The sequence below is a fragment of the Apodemus sylvaticus genome, chromosome 4 (assembly GCF_947179515.1).
Source record: "Apodemus sylvaticus chromosome 4, mApoSyl1.1, whole genome shotgun sequence".
Lineage (NCBI taxonomy): Eukaryota > Metazoa > Chordata > Mammalia > Rodentia > Muridae > Apodemus > Apodemus sylvaticus.
The window spans coordinates 106282155-106305387 of NC_067475.1; positions in this window are offsets into that span (position 1 = coordinate 106282155).

Consider the following 23233-nt stretch of genomic DNA (forward strand, 5'->3'; position numbering starts at 1 on the left):
TGAAAGTTGTGATGTTTCCCTGGATTTCATAATGATGTGACATGGAAAGAAACAGGAAAAACAGTTGGGGGTAAGCTTTCCAGAAGCCAGAGAAGACAGAGACAGAGACAAGTAGACTCCAGAAACCTTAATCAGATGACATGGAAGGTTCATTATGAAGAATAATGCAATCATTCAAGTGGACACATTTGAATAAAAAGGGAAAATGAGAAGAAAGGTTCATCTGCTATACATTACAGAGGGTTACTATCTACACTATGCAGAAACCAACAACCAAAGCACTACCCATCAAAACAAAAGAAACAAATAACAACAAAAACCCTAAACAACTCAATTAAACATGGAACCAAATAGAGTTCTCAAAAGATGAAATTTGAAGAACTGAAAACATTTTTTATACTATACTACATCCTCTGCCATCAGGGAAATGCAAATTAAAATTAATGTGAGATGCTATTTTATCCCAATCAGAATTGCCAAGATAGGAACAAACAGAACAAAACACACAAAAGAAAAACCAAACTAGAACAACCACCACGACAACAAAAAACAAAACCAGCAAATGATGACAAAAGCTAATATGGAAGTGGGAAAGAGGAGTGCTTGCTTACTACTGGTGGGAGTGAAAACTGCTGAAGTTACAATGGAAATGAATGTGGAGGTTCTTATAATAGCTAGAAATAGATCTACCATATATACCACTTGTATATATGTCCAAAGACCTCCATATCCTACTATTGAGATACTTGTTTATCCATGTTCATTGGACTGTTATTCTATTCATAAATATCCAAGAAGTTGAAACTGCTTAGGTAGCCATCAGCTGATGAATGGATAATGAAAATGTGTTGTATTTACATAGTGATATAGGATTCAGCTTCTAATACAGATAAAATCATAAAATTTACACTAAATGGATGAAGCTGAAAACATTCTTTCTGAGTGAGAGAAACAAGATTCAGAAAGACATGTCTTCTATGTTCTCTTTGATTTCTTGAACATTAGCTTTGAACCTTTATAAAGTGTGCTCCATTTGGAAAACCCATAGATGTTAGGAAATTAGTAGGGGGTCATTGGGAGCTGTTTTCAATGGAGAGGGACAATAAATGGTGTAAAGTCTAAATGGTGTAAAGTCTTAAAGTGGAATATGGAATTAGATTTAGGTAGGAGATAGAAAAGTAGAGCAGAAAGAGGCATTATAAGGAGGAATAAATATACTAAGGATCTTTTGAATAAGTCATAAAAGTTCTTATTGTATAATATCTCAGTATACTCATATATGTATGTATATGTTGCAAGATATTTCCTATCTATTCACATTGAGGCAGTGAGAAGCCAGTTATTGGAGGGGAGAGGAGGAGGAGCTAAGTGGAGAGGGAGGCACAGATATCCAGATGGCTTCAGATGTATTTCTGGTGTTTTGGAGAGGTTAGATATATTGGGACAAGACTTTATCATTGTAAATTGGCATTATGAAATTGGAAGTTTCATATAGGTAAATATATTTGGTTAACTATTCGAGTTTAAGAGTCATGCTTTTCCAGGTACTGGGAAGGAGTGGGTGAGGAGCAGGAGCATTGGACTTCCTCCATTTACAGGATCTGTGGTAGAGAGGAAATACAGCTGGGATGCTATGAGAGCTATCTGGAAGAGATTGGTTCAGCAGCGATATTGAGATCCGCCATGTGTGGGACCCGCCGGGATGTGGTACTGAGGTATGGCAGGGTGGTATTTTTTTAAATAATTCCCAACTACATGTATTTATGCATATTTATATATGAACATATAAAACTAATAAAATGGAGCTATTCTCAAGTAGGATGACAATGCTGCTATAAACACTGAACACTAACAAATAAATACCCAAATGCCAGAAATAAGTTACATCTTTAAGAGTTTTTGTCCAGGAACTTCCAACTGACCCCTAAGCATTACTAGCTACTGCAGTGCTGTTGGTCACCTTCCAGATCTTGATGGTAAGGGCCTATTGCTTACATGCTCGATACCATGTATTTGAGTCACAGAAAGAAGAAAAATCCAGCTGGAACTGACATAGAAACGTTATCCCTACTGACTACCTTTCACAGTACTCGAAAGTAGTATGCACTCTACCAGAGGAAAAAAAAGCAACTATCAACAAACAGTGAAATCTGTGAGCTATAAGAATAATTAATGGTTTGGCACGACATACCTATTGCTATAAGAGTTGGCTAAATGCCCTGAAGGGAATCTCCCACATTTTCACTGGATTTTAGTCATTCTCCACAAGATGAAACATATACCTAGTACCATTATAGTGACTAAGAACTTCTAGCTAGATGGGTCATAGATCCTTAAGGAGAACCTAGTAGTTTTATTCTGTTAACTGACTGTAGAATTGAATGGAATTCCATTGACATGGTTCTATCCATAGATACATTCACCTCCCAGCACTCATGAGAGCGTCTATTTGTACCACATAGTGATTAACATAAAGATATACAACTGTGCAAGATTGAAAGAGTAAGATACTACAGACTTCTCAGTCCTAAATGGTACATACATGGATAGACAGAACTTCTATTAAATAATTTTTATCATACAGTAGATATCTATCTAGCATTTTTAAGAACCCCACACTTATTTCCATAGTAGCTTCAGCACTTTTGCACTTCCACCCACACTGAATAAGTGTTCCTCTTCCCCCATATCCTTATCAGCATCTATGCCTTTTTTTCTTTTTCTTTCTTTTTTTTCTTTTTTTTATTTGATATATTTTTATTTACATTTCAAATGATTTCCCCTTTTCTAGCCCCCCCACTCCCCGAAAGTCCCGTAAGCCCCCTTCTCTCCCCCTGTCCTCCCACCCATCCCTTCCCACTTCCCCGTTCTGGTTTTGCTGAATACTGCTTCACTGAGTCTTTCCAGAACAAGGGGCCACTCCTCCTTTCTTCTTGTACCTCATTTGATGTGTGGATTATGTTTTGGGGATTCCAGGTTTCTAGGTTAATATCCACTTATTAGTGAGTGCATACCATGATTCACCTTTTGAGTCTAGGTTACCTCACTTAGTATGATGTTCTCTAGCTCCATCCATTTGCCTAAGAATTTCATGAATTCATTGTTTCTAATGGCTGAATAGTACTCCATTGTGTAGATATACCACATTTTTTGCATCCACTCTTCTGTTGAGGGATACCTGGGTTCTTTCCAGCATCTGACAATTATAAATAGGGCTGCTATGAACATAGTAGAGCATGTATCCTTATTACATGGTGGGGAATCCTCTGGGTATATGCCCAGGAGTGGTATAGCAGGATCTTCTGGCAGTGAGGTGCCCAGTTTTCGGAGGAACCGCCAGACTGATTTCCAGAGTGGTTGTACCAATTTGCAACCCCACCAGCAGTGGAGGAGTGTTCCTCTTTCTCCACACCCTCTCCAACACCTGCTATCTCCTATGTCTTAAAGCATTTTCTTAATTGCCAATTGATTTAGAAGGGCCCAGACTACTATATGTGGTGCCCTCCATGAGTAGGTGGGCTTGAACTGTATAAGAAATATAACTGAGCCTGGATGTGATGGTGCATGGCTTTAATCTCAGCACTCAGGAGGAAGAGGCAGGTTTGGTTGATCTCTGAGTTCAAGGCTAGACTGGTTTACAGAGTGTGTTCTAGGACAGCTAGGACTACACAGAGAAACCCTATTAAAAAAATAGATGATAGATAGATAGAAGATAGATAGATAGAGAGATAGATAGATAGATAGAAGATAGATATAGATGATAGAAGCATATAAAGAAATAAAGGGAAAGAAACATAAAAGGAAAGAAACATAAAAGGAAAGAAAGACAAGGTAAACACGATGACTGTTTAACAACACTTCTTGCTTTGTGTCTTCACTCCCTACTGTTTAAGCAGCCAGTCCTGTTTGGAATTTGGGCCAGTGTAATTATTCACTATGATGGGATACACCACATTCACTGAGACGAGTTACACCTTATAAATGATGGTGAGATACATCCTATTGTCCTTGGCAGGATTTTAGGGAGAATATTTGGATGCTACTCATTAGTTTTCCTCTTAGTCACAACAATCAAAGAGTTTGCAAAATATTGCTAAGTTAAATTATCTCATTTATTCTACATGACCAAGAATAAGGTCATATGTTTCAAAAAAATGGGTATTGGAAGGAATAAACAATCACCACAAGGCTACTTACAATGTCATATGCAGGCCTAAAGGGGGTATCTGAAACAAACACTCAGCTGAATTTTTCGCTCATTGAGCTAAAATCATGTTTATTGATGGTGAATTTACATTCAGGGCACTATGCCTCTGAGGAAAGGAGGGAAATGCCTTCGTGAAATACAGAGTGTCAAAATCGGCCAACTCTGTTCTTACTGTGGTCTGTGTAACTGCTTTTAGAGACGTCATATCACTGTAGTGAACCTGGACTGACCATTTAGAAAAATGATTTACAGTGACTTTCTGGGGACACTTATTATATCTATAGAATAGCCAGTCATGTCCACATGGGGAATGAAAATTTCTTTTGGCAATATATCCTAAGGTTTATGAAGAAAATTGCAAGGACTGCATAAGTATGTTGCTTCACAGTGGCATGACTGCAAAGTCAGTGACTATGAATATAGAGAATGTAATTGTAATGCTTTGTAAGTTTTAGGAGAATATAAAAGGGTTGCATTAAATAATCGTGATCTGATCATCTAAATGTTCTAAATTCCATGTGAACTCCATTCTTAAGTCCATTCTAATTCAAGCCAGGGTTATGTAAGGCAAGGCAATTGAATAAAAGGTTCTTGTTTTTCTCATTTTCGTCTTTGATGTTGACAGTTTTTTCTCATGACATGCCTGGTGTATTGAAATTATCAGCTGGAAAGAATGTTTTGTCTCTGACTCTCTGGCTTAACTTGCTTCATTGGGCAGCATCGTATTTTCTTTTTTAAAAAATTTTATTCAATATATTCTTTATTTACATTTCATGATAAAGACTGTTTTCATTTCTATGGAGATCGTTGGTAATGTGCAGATGAAGCTAGAGGCGTGCAAAGCTCACGTGAGTACTGAGGGGACAGACCTTTCAGGACAGTCTTTTCTCAGATGACCATCAGCAATTCTCAGATTTTTCTGGCATTCCTTAACCACTGCTCTTGTATCATTAGACCACGGAGAGACCTAGAAACATGTCAGAAATATTCTTTTTCTGCTGCTTCCTCCCTGATACAGGAGAGGTCCTGTCCTGATGAGAATTATATACAATTTAAACCATGAATAAATAATATTGTTTGTTGCTGTTCTCATCTTTTCATTTTGGATCCTTTATCAATCATCCCAGGACAGGAAAATAAAATGAGTTCTGCAAAAAGCATTAGGTGGCAAGGCTCAGTTGGTAAATGTTTTGCAGAATGTGAGTGAGTTTGAGCCTCTGAACCCACATTTATGCCTCCTCTCAGAGGATAAGGAGAGGGGGATGGGGAAAGGGCCTACCAGGAGGAGGTGCTAAGTGAGGATAATTAATGGAAAAGATGAAAAGAGCAAGCTCAGCGGCATGTGTTCATCACTCCATCACTAGGAAGGTGAAGGCTCGGTAACCAGCTAGCCTGACCTGCTTAATAAGGTTCAGGCCAGAGAGAGACCATGTCACAGGAGAAAGCTAGCTAGCGCCAGAGGAAAAATGCTTGAAACTTTCTTCTACATAGTCTCTCCCTCCCCCTTCCCCTTCCTCTTCCACTTCTCCCTCACCCCCTCACACACACAGATAGACAAACACACACAAATACAGGACCATAGGAACACACAAACGGTGTGTCTCTTCCCTGTAATCTTACCTTGCCAGTGTTTGTTGTCTTTTGCTGTGGATAGACAACTTTCCTCCAGTTTGATGGCATTTATCTGAGCTGTGTACCTTCCATCAGACAGTCCCCTTTACCAACAGCAGCATTGCTGGTAGAGGGCGGCTAGAAGGGAAAAAGGGTTGCCTCTTCAATCTTACCTTCCATCTATGGGAGGGGAGGCGGTCACAGTAAAGAAACGTCTAAGGAACCTGTAATTCTGCTGTATTTCCACTCTTATTTACCATTGACATGTAGTGGCACTGGTGAACAACAACTCAAGTTCTCTCTAATTCTGTCTTTCAAAGCTTATTCATAGTTACAGAAAATTTTTATTCTCAACACTTTATCTAATTTTTCTCATCCCTGATGTCTGGGTGTGTGGGGGGCATCAATCACCTGCTTACTTCAATGAGGATGAATATCTTGAAAGGGTAATTAAAATCATATCCATGTATTCAGACTGGCCAGAGGAAAAGACAACGTGACCAGACAGTGACTAGTGGTTATCACAGATCAGGACTCCCCTATGGCAAACACTGGTTATAAAGCAGCCTTTATAATTCCACATTTGCCTTGCTTTCTGGTAAGGCTTTGGCACTGTTAGGATGCAGGTGGGGTTTGAGAACAGCCTACAGGTAGACTCCAATACTGAGAGCAGTTGAGAAGAAATTGAGCGTGTCAATTTTCTCTATCTGTTTTTTGTCTTTCTTTCTCCAAGTCTGACATAGACAGTCAAGTGGGCATACATGAGGAAAACTTCATCATATCAGGATTAACAACTTTAAGTGGGAAAGCCATATTATACATGAACTCTTATTAACAGGATCCAAAGTGAGTGCCATTAGGAATATTGTGCCTCTGTGAAGTGGAGTGTTTCGGTTCCCACAAGTCTCTGGAGTAGCCCTTCTCATAGTCTGGAAACACAGGTCTCAAAAGCAGTAAGACTTGAAGGTGGGATCAACAACAGGAGTAAATTTCTATCTGAAATCAAAGCATAGCATCTTGGAGGCTAATGTGGGACTGAGTTTTCATGCCTTCAGCTGGAAGCCAAATACTGGATGATGAACAGTGGGCATCTGAGGGATTTCCATGCCTAAGGGAGCACAAGACTGAAACCCTCTGATATCTGGTAAGTCTTATAGGCGGATTTCCTTCCCTTCCTCTTCTAAGAAGTATCAAAGGAGTCTGTCAAGACCTCATGTCTTCTGATCTCTAAAGCCAGGTAGACCCTGATATATATGATATATGTGTGTGTGTGTGTGTGTGTGTGTGTGTGTGTGTGTAAGATGGAAAAGAGCATAGGAGGGAAATGTTTTCAGTGAGCTCAGAATAGAAGGTGGCTTCAACTGAAGTAGTGCTAGAGAAGCAGGTACATTAACAGCGCAGGACAACTGAGGGCCAGCAGCATTGCTCAGGTTCCAGTTGCTACCTGATCATAGCCCAGCACTGTCTAGCTGCTGCTGTGGTGTGTCTCCAGTAGACTCTCCATTATCAATAGGGCAATCTGATATGTTGTCATATTCAGTTGCCTTGTACCACACGGTTCCAGGATTCTCAAGTCAGTTTCTAACCAGTTAAGGTATTGTTTTTGTTTGTTTGTTGTTTGTCTGTTTTGGTTTGGTTTTTTCCCTCGCTGCTACTTCACTAATATCTGGCACTATCACTGGATCATGGCAGTAGACTGTCTGCCTACCACGTAGGTTCCTTGCTCTCGTGGTTTTAGATCTTGGATGTTGTGGGTTGGGACCAAGAAAAATTGCAAGTAGCAAAGGATCTCACAGCTGGGGAATAAGTGAAGATCGTGATAGATCTGCCCAATCTAGGCATATAGCTTATAAATATAACAACTGGGTTGTGTGTTTTTAAAGGGCTTACTGGTATTGGAAATTACCTCAACACTTGGATATTAAAAGATTCTGAAACTGTTCCCCTACTCTACCCTCTAATGGGCTGCAAATCTAAGTATTGGTTATTCCTTTTGTATTTTGACTCTCTTCTGATCAAAGTACTTTATACCTCATAATTATTCAGTACATTTATTTATTCTCTTAGCTCACCTTTGTGTTCAGCAGCTCAGGTCCCTTTAAGAAAATCCAGTAAACCAATATATTTTAATGACAGAAATGTCCATCTCAAGAGTTATGAGAGTTGGAGCATATGTGAGTGATGTATTGGCTAATTCAGTTCCTTGATGAGAGTTGCCTTCTGACTTCAAGACCATCTCCCTCTTGATGAATGCTTATATGGGTGTTGAGAAGTGGTGAGCGTAACTTGCCCTAAACAAGGTAGGTTCTCCACCAGTCAGCTACATCACCAGTCAATGCTGTGCCTTTAGGACTAGATACAACAGCTAAGACTCAAGTGGATACTCTGAGAGTCACCAACTAAATCTAAAGAAATCTGTTATTATAAAATTCATTCATTTGTGATCTCAGTTTTTATGGAAAAGCTAGCAGTAGCTTAAAAGGTCAGCCAATGAACAGCATTTCCACATGAAACCAGGTATTAACTCTTTTCTCCACCTGCCTTACTATTTAGGAGGAAAACAAACTGTTCTAGCTAATCTATGAAGAGACTTTGCTTTCTATTTTAACTCCAGCTATGCATCTCTGGACAAAAAATCATTGATATTCTGCTATATTAATGCACAGTTTCATAATTTTCCAAAAGAGATTTTTCAGACTTATTTTATCAGTATAGAAATCCTCCTGAGATGTGGTGACTTCTGTCTTCCCACAGAGTTAATGCCGTCTGTTGTCTGGCAGTGTTTCTGAATGCTGCCACCCACACAGCTCAATTCTAAATTGTTTCTCTCAATAGAATAAGACCAATGATTTACAGAAATCTTCCCATCCAAGTAAGTTCTGGAATTGTCAGCAATGAATAACAGTTACATGTTATTTTTTGTTGTTGTTTTCCTTATTCTTTAATCATTTTATTTAGAAATGAGCTTAGATTTCTGATTTACAGAAGACTTGAAGGCTTCCAATCAAGTTAAAATCTTATGCTAACATAGTATAATTATTGAAATCAAGATATTAATATATGAACACTATTGGTAACTGAAATTTGTATATGTTTCTTTGGTTGGATAAGTAAGATTTTCACTACTATAGTGAAACATCTGAGGTCATAACCTTTATAGACATAAAAGATATGTTTCACTTATGCATCTGGTGGGTATAAGCTGAGATCCAGTGGCAACTTTGATTTAGAGATTTGATAAGTATGCGGACCCAGCAAGAACACGTGTTGAAGTAAACCCATGCAACAACAAGGAGAAGCAATGAGACCTGAGAGACCAGTTTATCAGTCTTCTTCTGAGGCACATACTCAGTGACCTAAGGACCTCCATGTGTCCACCATAAGTTCAACCATTCTTGATATTCCATGGACCAAAGGTTTAACACATGGGCTTTTGAGAATATTCATTTAAACTATAGAAACTTGGCTTTTTCAATTCTTCTACTACTGTGTTTTTTTCTGTTCTAGAACCAAGTCTAGAGTACAGTTTTGTAACCCACTATCTTATATCTTTACTTTCTTCATTGTCACTAAACATGTGCATGACTTTGATGACATAGTCACATATTTCTTTTGTTGTAAACCTCTGGATAAATGATCCTTCAAAGTGTCTTACAACTCTTTAGTATAATGCTGTGTGTGTGTGTGTGTGTGTGTGTGTGTGTCTGTGTGTGTCTGCATGTATGTGTCTGTCTGTGTTTTTGTGTGTATACACACATAATGATTATAGTGAATAATTCATTTCTTATCACAAAAAGTGATTATGGAGATTGTATATGGCTAATTGTTCTACTATAGTAATCATATTACTATCAGTACATATTCTATAATACTATGTTATAAAACTCAAATACACATAATAAATTTTGTTTTAAAGGTAGAAATATATGTACCTAAGCAATCTCCACTCCTACCCTCCTCTTTTTTCTCTTCTAACTCCCTCCTACTTCCCTTCCTCCCCTTTCTCTTTTCTTTCTTTCTTTCTTTCTTTCTTTCTTTCTTTCTTTCTTTCTTTCTTTCTTTCTTTCTTTCTTTCTTTCTTTCTTTCTTCCTCTCTTTCTTTCTTTGATTGTTATTTTCATGTAGGAACAAAACATTTATTGAGTTTAACAAATGAAGCTACTAAGAAAGCCCTATCCTATAGTGTCCTTGCCTTTAATCCAGCTTCTATACTGCTAATTTATCAAAATCAATTCCTATACATTCATCTCAAATGTGATTAAACACACAGAATAATCATTTTTTATGTGAACATGTCATTTGATAGCTGTATGGAAGGTTCCATGATCACTTGCATAAAGTACAGATTTTGTAGCAAGATAAATGATAGTCCTTTTCACTCTGGTGCCTGCTTTCTCTACATTCTGTCTCTATCTGTCTCTACATATATGTCAAACCATTTATAGGAAGTTTCCTCTACCATTACCTATGTGAAGAAGTCTGGAAGGCAGGCATTTCCCACTAATGCTGGGGATGATTGCAGTTGCTGCCCATAGTTTGATGGTAGTAAATCATCCTGAGTCACACACTATCCTCATTTAACAATAGAGACTTTTGGCTACTTTAACCTACTAAATCTGAGGAAAATTTTAATAGTAACATACGTTCCACCCAGCTGTATGACTTAAAACATTGCACATTGGCAAATTCTCTTATAAATTGCTGCTCACGGATTTAGTGACCCATTTAAAAATCATTTAATATTTCCAAGCACCTACAAAATGCCAGGTTACATACAGAGAGCCAGGACTCATGAATATGTGGGATGAAGAACCAATAATGAGTACAGATGAAAATAATGTTGGTTAGTACCAGCGTGACATATATGTGCTTTAGTTGAACATATATTTCTAGAGATTTATACAGAAGAGTAATTAAATTGGGTGTGAAATTTGAAGTAGATTTGAAATGATACTAGAGTTTATTTTATTGGAAAATTTTCAACAGGATCAATATGAAGACAGTTATAAGTCCCAGGGTCCTTGTGTGTGTGAGGCTCTGAAGGATGGAAGCAGAAGAATTAGAAGAGAATGTATCTGTATATTTTGACCCAGCCCAAATCCCATTGTTTATCCAAATCAATCTCCTTTCCTCACTTTCTGTTGTCTCACACTCTTCTGTAATTACTGACTTAGGACTTATTTGAGGATGGTAGCCTGCCTGTATCTGCTCTTCTGTGTGTACACACAGAGCATTGTTGAGCATATGAAGAGAGATTGGATGGAAGAAAAGAAAAGGTGTGGTATCTGTGTAATTGTTCCAATGAGAAACATTCTCCATCAGCTTATGTATTATAATGCAAAGTCTCCCAATAGGGCTGTATTTGGGGGAGGTTATGGAACCTTTAGGAGGTAGAGACTTGCTGCAGAGAGTACATCACTAGGGGAGGGATTCAAAGGTTTACAACCTTATTCCACTTCCTGTTCCCTTTCTCCTGAAATGTATAAAATATGAGCAGCCAGCTTTCCTTTTCCACATGATGAATTCTCTTCCCATGAAAATGGAAGCCAAAAGAAAACTGTTTTCAGTAAGCTGTTTTTGCTGAACAACATAAAAGTACCTAAAATGATCAGAGAGCATAGAAAGTTCACAGTGAGAGGACATTCTTGCTGCCACTACTGAGCAGTAATGATATGGGCAACACGCTCAAGATGTGGGAGCTCTTTTCTTATTGATGAGGACTGCTGTTCTATGGAAGCATCATAAGTATAACACAGTGAAAGACTGGGAAAAAAGAACAAGCATAGTTACCATCCTCTGGAATATGTAGCAAATTATCTATAAACCAAAATATCTACAGGGCTGTTCGTGCAAGCAAGTTTTTCAAGCAAGCTATGACGGCAAACACAGGCTTGGGGACTATTTCAAGCTGGATATGAATTAACCAAAGAGTACACATCTGGCTGACTCCTGCTCATCACTGAACATGAGAAAAGTAATCCTTTACTCCTAGAACTCTGATTGTTTCAGAGTATAGACTTTTATAAAACAGGATTTTCTAAAGTAATTGACTTAAATGTATATGCTGGGAAAGGACAAAACAAAACAATTATGTGCTCTCAATAAGCCTTGGAGTTGTAGGCTCTGTGAAAATATTGCTTATATCTTCTCTCTCAGACTCTGAGATCTATGCTATTGCTTACACAGATGATTCTGTCTGGGAAATTAAAGAGAGATAAAATTTTATATAGAACAGGGTAATGAAGTCTGAAAATGGAGGTAAAACCCCACCGTTAGTGGGTGGGTTCAAAAGATGCTTTAGGGCTCTTGTCTAAACCCTCTTTCTCTACACAAATCTTACACCTCAAATTAAAAGAGAAGCTATTCCTCAACCTGTGCAGTCCTGAGCTTAGCAATGCGGTTACTAAGGGAAAAAACATCAGAAATTACCAAAAAAACATGAATAAGGATAAGAAGCTTACAAAACTCTAACTGCTACATATAGAGTCTTGTTGATCATATGATGGTAAAATAGATGGAAGAAAAGGGAGGGTGTGATATCAGTGGAGTCGCTTGAATGAGAAATATTCCTTCCTCAAAAGCTTTTATATGTCCTGTTGCAACTTTAACTACTACAGTCTTCCATGACAATCTAGAAGTATAAATAAAATTTGACCTATTACAAGTTACTTAATATGTACTATGTGTTATAAGGTAATGCATAAAATATTCCAAACTTGTAATGATCAGTGTTCCCAATCTATTTTATTTACTGTAATATGTCTTATATGGGTACCAGGTAAGGGGAAATGTGGTAGATTATCTGCATAAATAGGCTTAGTTAGCTCTCCTTATAGCCTTTTAGATACCTGTGTCTGCATGTTGAAGGCCACAAAGGTATGTTACAGAATCAGATACTAGATCCAGACTTGCTTGTCCTCAAAGTGGGTTTGTTTCTATGGAAACCTGCTTGACATTTGGACATGATAATATTTAAATTGTCCATCAGTGTGAGTTTTGAAAATCAAACCTCACCATGCATATGACAGGCAGTTGACAGTCAGAAAGCAGTAAGTCTGTATGGTGTTTGCCAAACACTAAAAGATCCTACAAATTTTCCTCTTAGCAATGTGACTCCTCTTTTCACAATTAGCCCCAGATGAAAATTTAAAAGAAACAGCCTCATTCCCAATCACCTTTGCTGTAGTTTTTGTTTACATTTTCATATGCCCATGTTAACACAGCTCTGTCATCCTATAGAATTATTTTCTGCCACCCTGTCAGTCCAGTGCTTTACCCATTTGCTTTTTTCACACCTAAGGTTCAGAGTATATCCAGAAATGGTAAAACCACATGAAGGACCATTACAGAAAGGGAAAGCTTTGTCCTAACACAGTTCACCTGATAATTTGTATTCTTTGACTCTCTAGGAAAGGATGAGAGACTAGAAACAGATCAGACAATCAAAATGGATACAAAGAGGAACCCAGCCAGGCAGAAAGTCATCATGTAGATATACAGAGAACAGCTTCCACCAGTCAGACAAAAGCCTGCCCTGGGTCCAGGAATCACGAAGCTAGAACTGAAGACAAGACCACAGAAGACAGAAAATATGAGTGAGAACTGTAAGGCATGCATTCATGGCCCTTCTAAATCGTTGTTAGCTGAACTGGACAAGCAAAGAAATAGACCTCTTCGTGCTCACGCAGGTCAGTAGCAGAGCTAACCTTCTCCTGTTTGTGCACTTCCTCATCTTTTTAGAAAGAAAAACTGAAAAGCAGAGATAGCAGAACATCACTGTGGCAGTAGAGAGCTAGTTCTTTTGAGTCTGTCTTTTGTGTGAGAGTATTTAGCCATGTGGAAACTATTTGAAAGACGCATATCTTTCTACCTTATGAAAATGACGCAACAACCAGGTCTAAGAAGAATCTTATAATTCATGGAAAGCCTTCGAAAAACTGTGTCTCTGACTTGGGGAAATCACCCAGTGGATAAGAATCCTTGCCATTGAAATATGAAATTCTGAGCTAAGATCCCAAGCATCATTAAAAGAAAATGCCATAGTTGAATCTGTATCTCTAACTCTAGCACAGAGAGGAGGACACCTGTTGGAATCTGATGTCTTTTATCCCAGCTCAAAAATGCTAAGTGTCAGGTTCAGTGAGAGGACTTGTCTCAAGAAAGTAAGGTTAAGAGTGATAGAGGATAGTGTTCCTTTTGTTTCTATTTTGTGGAATAGTTTGAAGAGTATTGGTGTTAACTCTTCTTTGAGGGAGGAAGGGTAGGGAATCGTTGGGGAGGGGGCTTTTGGGAAGGGGAAAAGCAAAAAAAAAAATAAAATAAATATAATAAAAAAAGTGTGTCGGGCAGAGGGGCATATACATGGAGGCAGGGGGAGGGAGGAGGGGTAGGTAATCATTGGGGAGGGGGGGTTTTGGGAGGGGGAAATTGGGAAAGGTTTTACCATTGGCAATGTAAAGGAAGAAGATGCTCAATAATAATAATAATAAAAGAGTGAAATGCAAGCTCCTCTCAATGTCTCACAGACCCTGAATGTTCAGGCCATCCTTTCTGTGACATTCCCATCTTATTTGATGACATGCTGACCTCCTTTCCTCAAGCTCCCTATGTGTTTGATTTCTGGTGGCTGATTCCCTGACACCCTTAAAATCTGTGCCGTATCTGCAGACATGCCCTTTGTTAATCAGCCCACCATCACCTGCCATCACGTCACTAATGACTCTTCCACAGCATCTCTAACATCCTCATAGGATTCATCCAGGTCTGCTATTTTCTCATTACTATTTTTTTTCCTCAAACAGGCTTTGTGAGTACAGGAATCTGACCATTCTTAATTTATATGGGCTCAAATACAAGAAAGATACCTATCATACTAGGTATGTGTAGCTTACTTGCTAAATAAATGAATATATGTGTGGGATGGTAAGCTAGCATTATAGAATCATGTTCTAGGATTATTATTGTGCTTAGTTTTATTATCTATGTTGTTTCACATAGTTATGGTGAAACAAGTATTATTGTCTTTGTCTCAGAGATGAGAGAAGCGGGGACTTGGATCTTGTAATACTGTGAAAGCCCTTAAGGGGATCACAGCTTAATCACATCATTAGTGAAAAACTAATTTTGTAATGGATAAGATTTTATGTTCTTTTACAATTCTATGTAGGAAGATCAGCTAGCGCACATAAATTAAAGGACTAGATTTAGCCTCTGGTAAATTATGCATGCCTCCACAATGTGAATATACCTATGAAATAAACAGACTTTGGAGAGAAATTGCTGTCTCTCGCCTCCATTCCATCTACAGTCACAATCCACTGCTTATAACTGACAACGCTTTCTTTAGGGACTTTTCAGATGAATGAGTTCTTCCTTTCAATGATAGGCAGGCAGGGCAGGTGTCCTTTGTCTTATCTCCCTACACACAGGTTGCTGATGCTGCTTTGTTGTGATGCTGAGTGCTTTGTTCAAAGTCATCCAGCTGGGAACACAGTTCTGCTGTCCCCAGATCTAGGAAATCTCCCTTTGTTTGCCCTGCTTGCAAGTCCTCAGCAACTAACTTTTCTTCTTTTTTTCTAGAGTATTTTCTGAAGGCCAAACTTAGGACATGTTCAGAGTTCTAAATGCAAGCACTTGGGAAGAAAATAGGTTAACACTTCTTTTCCATCTTTCCTGCTGCCTCTCTTTTGTCTCTCCTTCCCATAATGAAACCCAAAGAAAGATGACCCCCCAGAAAGCCTGGCTAGACTGATTCATGATATTTTCAGGGTTGATAACTATAGGTACATGTTGTTTCTCTCTCACTGTTTGACAAAGGGCGCTATCGAATGGCACTCCTAAGTGCATCTCAGAAGCCATCCAATAGGGTTCCACCTGCATTAATATCATTTCAGTAACTGTCACATAGCACTCATCGACAAAGTATATCTACCTTCCTCATTACTCCAGCCTAGGCAGAATCCCTTCTACTCCCCAAGATGCAAGTTAAGCTTCTATTTTAGAACACAGATGTCATTAGATTGTTCTTCTCCCACAAGGAATCAGTGGCTCCCTACTGCTGCCACCAAAGTTATGATTCTGTGGTATGTCATTTAAAGCCTTTGTTTAGCCTCCTCTCCTATTGTGGGCTGAAGTCTTATCACAGAGGAAAGACATTGATTTCTGTGCACAGGCTGTCCTCTATGTGTATGGGTTTGTGTGATGTTCCCACATCATGGCACTCCCTGTCTCTTTGTCACAATGAAAAGCAGCTTTCCTGGACTTACCTCCATTATCCTTTCCCTTGAAGAAGACAGCTTTTCTTCCATTGCACCCTTGCAGTTTAGGTATGCATCTTTTCAGGCTACAAATAGAATTAGGGGCTATTTTTAATATTATGACCACTACTATAGCTTACAGAACAAAATTATTTAAGTACTAATGTTTACTACTTTTTACCATATTCCATTCAGTGTCTTTAATTCATAGACATTATCTTACTGAGAGCAGAGGAATTTCTTGATTGCTTTGTGTAACATTAGAATAGCATGTAACGTTTGTCAGATAGTAGCGAAATTTCATTGTGTTTTGGACTCCAGACCCTGCTGTGGTCACTTGAAACATACCTGCCACGTTTTCTGCAGTCTTCTGAGGTAGCTGTAATGCTACTATTTCACAGGTAAGAAAATGAAGGCAGAAGGCAACCGTGTCATCATCATCATACACAGGATCATCACATAAACTAACAGGATTCAGGGGCAGCTGAGGCTTAATGTGCATTCAACTCTATTATATTATTTGTCTCTTTATATAAAATGATGAAATATGAAATATCTTTTAATGTGTACAAAACACTGCCATATTTTATATCATGCTCAGGCTGTTAAAAGTTCTGTGAACGTGAACTAAGTACTTAAAAGTAATTGAACATGGCATGGAGGCAGGGGAGATAGGATGAAAGTGGTTTACTTGTACGTAAAGTTGAGATCAGCTAATGGGGACAAACTACTTGGAACTTCTTAGCTGAATGTCATGTGCTACAGTGAACCAAGGGCAGGATTTGATCATTTTTTATCAGTTAAGTGAAAACTCCCCTGAAGTAAGATGAGTTAAAAAGGAAAACTATTACCCTGACAAAAGTCAAAACATCCATGAAGAATTTAGTATGTGTGCCCCAGGGACCTGACCTTTATAATAAGGCTTGGAGAGCTCACTGCCTGCTCACATATCTTGGTCCAATGTCTCTGGTTTCAATTCATTCTCTATATCCTTCAAATCATGCGATACTGGGAAAAATTAATAAACTGATGCCATGCACCATGACAACACTTCCCACTGAATATCTGGAGTGATATTCTTTGGCAGTAGGCAGTATAAGAAAAATAGAAGAACTATGTGGGGTCTTCTTGAATAAAAGGTGATGAAAAAGCCCTCATATATTCTCTTGAATAGAAACAATGTTAGAAAAAGTTATTGTGGGATATTTCTAGATTGTCTTAGGAAGAGTTAGAATTATACATTTCAAAACAAAAGTACATTTTCCTTGTGAATGAAAAAAATTCTGGCTAAGAAAACTGTAGTGATGTGTGTCTCTGGTGATAAGACAGAAAACATAGACAAACATGCATACACACACAGGCATTAACATCTACACAGATACACATAAACACAGATACAGACAAGCATATATACATGCATGCACACATTCAGGTGTGAACATGGACACAGACAGACATAAACATATAGATACACATAGAGACACACACACACACATACACACACACAAAACTCTGTCTTCTACATTGTTTTTAGAAAGATGTATAAGGTGTTGGAGTGGATACTGGACCCTGAGCTCTAAAGCTTTTCTCAAAGGGTAGTAAAGTAGATGTAAGCTGTCACAGACAAGATAAACATCTGATTAGTCAATGACAGACTGATTCAAACCTATGTCATCATCTTAGAAATTTCTATTTCCAGAAACTTGTGTTTTTGTGTTGTTTTATTTCTCCATTGTGATAGATATGTTTGTATGAGTTTTTCAAAAAGGACCAAACATTGTTCTTCCTTCCCCCTCCCTCCTTCCCTTCCCCCTCTCTTTCTTCCTTCCTTCCTTCCTTCCTTCCTTCCTTCCTTCCTTCCTTCCTTCCTTCCTTCCTTCCTTCCTTCCTTCCTTCCTTTCTTCTCTCTCTCTCTCTCTCTCTCTCTCTCTCTCTCTCTCTCTCTCTCTCTCTCTCTCTGCATTTACTTATGGTGTTCAGTACTATTGCTACAATTACCTGTGTGGGCTACAATTCATTTTAAAAATGGATTATTCTATAGGGTAAGATAACTGAAAAAATTGAAAAACATTATGAAAAATTAAGATGTAGGACAAATTTATTGCACACAGCATAGGCATATTTTAAAACCATTTTTATTTTAATAATCTTATTATTATTTGGGTTTTTTGGACTATTTAGCTTTTCATTACTTTTTGACATAAAAATTATTTGTAATTTGCTCACAAATATAACATCACACAACTAAATTAAGGTAACCACTCATTTATTATAATGTATAAATGGCACATAATAATGATTTTTTTGTGCATGTATAAAATACATTTTTATGTTTACTCTCAATAACCTTTCTTTTTGGCCCATTCCCACTGACATCCTTAATCCTTGTCCACTGACAGTACATTTATAAAACCCAATATCATCTTTGCTCTTACTTTATTAAAATTAAGAGTATACTTTGTGCATACTTTATGAAGCACAGATCCTTGTCTCCTAGATTTTCTTTTTCATGGTTTGAATTTCTGACAAATTCTTCTAAATTGTTTAATTTTCTTTTTTCTTCTCTGTGGTACTTTGAATAAGCATGGTCACCATGAGCTCATAAATTTGGTTGCTTGATCACCTAGAGACTGGCACTATTTGAAAGGAGTACGAGGTATGGCCTTGTTGGAAGAAGTGAGTTACTGGGGTTGTTTTTGAGGTTTCAAAGGACCAAATGAGGTCTAGTGTCTCTGTCTTCATGCCTCCTGAAGATCTTTGTGTAGAACTCTCAGTTACTTCTCTTGCACCATGTCTACTGTATGACACTATGCTTCTTGCCTTGATAACAATGGACTAAACTTCTGAAATTATAAGTAAGACCTAATCAAATGATTTAGTTTATAACACTTGATGTACTCATGATGTCTCTTCACAGCAATAGAATCCTGACTAAGACCGAAGTTAGTACCAGTAATGGGGTTTCCCTAATGATACTACTCCTTTATTCCATTCAGCAAAATATTACAAGAATTGTCTCTAGGCCACTTATTAATATTCTTTCCTGAAACTTCTTGAACCAGACTATCATAATCTACTTGGTTCTCAGCACCAGTGTCTTCTGTGCCCCTATTAATATGGCCTATTAAAACCCACTTAAGCTTTCAACTGCTTTCCTAATCCAAAACCTTAAAGTCCACATTCTGCCAACAAGCAGCATGGTCAGGCCTGTCAGTGAAGTACCCTGCTCCTTCATACCAATTTATATCTTAGTCACTGTTCTACGAAATTTCTACTCACCAAATCTGACCTGGCTATAGCTGTTGCTGAGTGTCAGATCTGCCAACAACAGGGACCAACATGAAATCCAGATATGGCACCATTCCCTGGGGTGACCAGCCATAAACCTGGTACCAGGTTGATTACATTGGATGTCTTACTTGATGGAAAAGTATCCTGCTATATTCTTACTAGAGCAGATACTCTGTGACTACGAAAGTCGCAGAGATGAGAAACGTGTTGGCCTTTCTCTGTGCGGAGACATAGAAAGGCCATTGTGTGAAGCTATGAATATGAAACCTGGATTGTGTTGTAAGATTCCCAAGATGTTGGAGATGTCAGACTCATGGGATACCTGCCAAGAAAAGCTGAAAACTTGGGTGTGAAGCCAACCCAAGAGAGAATTATGTAGCTGTCAACAAAGTTGAAAGGGCATGGAGATGTGAAGAACCCTTTGAGAACGACATGAAGATGAAAAACTTGGAGTGTGCCCTGCTGATTTCACATCTTGATTAATCCAGTATTTTCTCACAGTGCTTCCCTTCCTCCATTTTGGAATGATAATGTGTATTCTGCACCTGTGTAAGTGCATAATCTGTTTCGTTTGTTTGTTTGTTTTGTTTTTAATTTTGATTTTACAAAAGGTTAGAGTTAAGAGATCTCCTTGAATCTCAGAAGAGACTTTGAATTTTGTACTTCAAACAATGTAGAGACTAAAAGATGATGGGGACTTTTGAAGTTGGAATTGCATTTTTGCATTATGACATGACTGCAAGTCTATGGTGGCCAGGTTAGTTCAAATGTGCTAGTTTAAAAGTAAATGGTCTCCCTATGCTTATCAATTTGAATGCGTGGTTGCCAGATACAGACACTATTTGAAAGAATTAGAAGGTATGACATTATTGCAGGAGGTGTGCCACTGGCAATGGGCTTTGAGATTTCAAAGGTCCAAGCTAGTCCCAGTAACTCCCTCTTCCTGCTGCTAGTGATGCTGGGTGTCAAACTCTCAGCTACTTCTCAGTCTGTGCCTTCTTGCAAGCCATTATATTCTCTGTCCTGATGACAATGGACTGAAACTCTGTTGAAACTGCAAACAAGCCCCAATGAAATGTTTTCCTTTAAAAGAGTTGCTGTAGTAATGATGTATTTTCATAGTACTAGAATACTAAGACATTAAGTACTTTTAAGAAAAAATAATTCCCCCTTTTTTGATGAAGCATGTTTCCTATTATTTCTGAGGATTTTCTTTTCTGCCATTTTTTTCCTGATTATTTTCGTCTTTAGAAGATCATCATATGTTCTTCTTGAAGCCTGAATTAGGAAACAGGAAGTACAGTCCTGGTCAAAAACTATGTGCACAGTCAGAATAATTGATACCATTTTGCAGATGAATGATCAGTCAAAGCCTGGCCATTTCATACTTGAGACACTTTTAAATATCAATATTTGATTGAATTTATCCCAGATGTATATTTTTTCTAGATGTCTAGTTTGCCTAGAATGTTTTATTATCTTTTGCCCTCTGGATACAAAACTAATTTTTTTGCTTCTGGCATTGGAGATGAAGGAAGAAGAAAATTTGGTGCATAAATTTTCCTGTGATGTTCAGTCTTTCAACTATCCTAAGCTGTACCAGTATCTGTGCCTTTGGGGAGAAAATCTGCAGTCCATTATCTGGATTCAGAGAAGTAGGTAAGGGTATTTGCTCTTTTGTTTACATCCTCAGCTCACATCACTGTGTTCAGTACGATCTGGGGACTACAAGTCCTAAAGGCTTTCTTCTTTTTTATTCCATTTCCTGCTCATCTCAGTCACGAACATTATCTCTACTCCTGCATCTGCTTTTCTGCTTCCAATACTTTGTTCTTGCCTCTCACCCATTTGATGTTGTCTTTTATCCTGTCTGACCTTGTAGACTGTTTTCTGACATTGTTCATACGTCATGATAGTTCATAGAAAGAATGGAAAGAGGTGCAAGTTTCAAGATGGTACGTCTAACTAGAAAGTCAAAATTTAGAATTAGTTCTATGGGATGTAATCTTGGTGATTTTATCTATCAGTTCAGCTTGCCAAGATCACCCAGACCACCAAACTGCCATCTATCAAACAGTTTCTCTTGACAGTTATGTCTCAAAGAGTCTCAATAAATACTGTAAACTTTTACAGCTTTCAGCATAGCAAATGCATAGCTCCATTCTCAGCATACGAGGTTTTTCTTCTGTGTAATACCTTGAGGCAAGAGACACAGCTCAGAGCTAGAGTAAACACTTAACATTTGTAAAATCCTGGGTTTGGTTCCCAGTACTAGAAAACAAGCTCCAGTCTGTGCTTATCTAATCTTTTGTTCTTGACTTGTAACCAACACTTCTCAGCTGCGGAGAGTATTGGAAACAACTGCTTTCATCTCCGGCTCATGCACATCTGTATTTGTCATAAAGCTGTTGGGATTGAAAATGACATTGTGGAGCTTTGATCTCAACTAATATACCCAGTGGGAATTCAAGAAATATAATTTCTTGCAGGATCTCATTGCCTCATGTTCTTAGAACTTTTCATGTCTGTCTTTTGATCATATCTGTTCAGTAGGCATTGAAGGTACCCATAAAGAACACAAAAAATTCTTGCTTGTATCTGATTTATAGGGAAAAGGAAGTCAAATCAATTTGACAGAAGATAACAGAATGTAACAGAAAAGTATAATGAGAATCAAGATTTCCTTAAAATGCAAGAAAGGCTACACTGCAGCAAAACTGAATAAATGTGATATCAGATTCCACCATATTCAAGTTTTTGGAATGCATGATATCTGAGATGCACAAATTAACTTTTTAACTATATTTCTTCAACTTTGTTAACTTGTTAGCAATTAGTTACTTTGTTGTTGTTTATCTCTTCTTTATTTTACTCTTTACTTTTTTTGAAACTGATTCTTCTAGTCCTTGTGGCTAGTCTTGAAATCATCACATTTCATATACCCACTCTGAAATATTTCAAAGGAAACTTCCTGTTCTTTCATAAAAAGTGCATAAAAGTTTGATAACTGAGCAGCATAGATAAGGAAAATATTAGGCTTTAACCTTCAAATTGTAAAGGCATATCTCCAATTAAATTATATATCAAAAGTACCTGTTCAGTAGGCATTGAAGGTGCCCATAAAGCACAAACAAAATTCACAAGAAAAATAATAATGAACTCTAACCAGGCTAGTTTTGTTTTTAAGTGGAAACTGCATCTTTCTTCAATTCAAATTTTGATTAAAAATATAAGAAATAAGCCCATCTAGAGAATGAAAGAGTAAGGAAACTATTCAGTAACAGTCGTAGCAATCTGCTGATAGTAATGCTGCTGGATATAGATTAGTATGCAAATAAAATCAATACAATCCATAAATTCCATGAATGCAATTGCTGCAGTGCATACTACTCTTTCAGACTTTTACACTTGAGTCTTTCCTAAAAATAGGTTTTACGAGAAGCAGGTAGTGAATGTGGCAAGCTCACCATCCAACTTCTGGGCTGTCAGTCTACAGGAGAGCAGGTTGTCTTACTGACAATTAGCTGCTTCTCTGGGCAGGCACTGCTTTGTGCCATTAGCTCATCTTTCCTCTGGGCTTTAAACAGAGATGCATTGACTATAGGACATGAGATTAGAAACAGATGCTTGTGTTTATGAAACACAGCATAGGTAATATGAGGAAAACTCAGGATGCTTGACAATACAGTAAGAGTTTTGATATGGCAGTTCCCACTATCATTATAAAGGCTCCACTGCCCCTTTTTCCTAATGGTAATTTAGGAAGAGAAAAACATACTACACATTTTACCTTACTTTATGAGAGGCACTAGGTGCTTACATATGTCCAACATTATTAAATAAAGCAATCCTAATTTTATAGCAACCT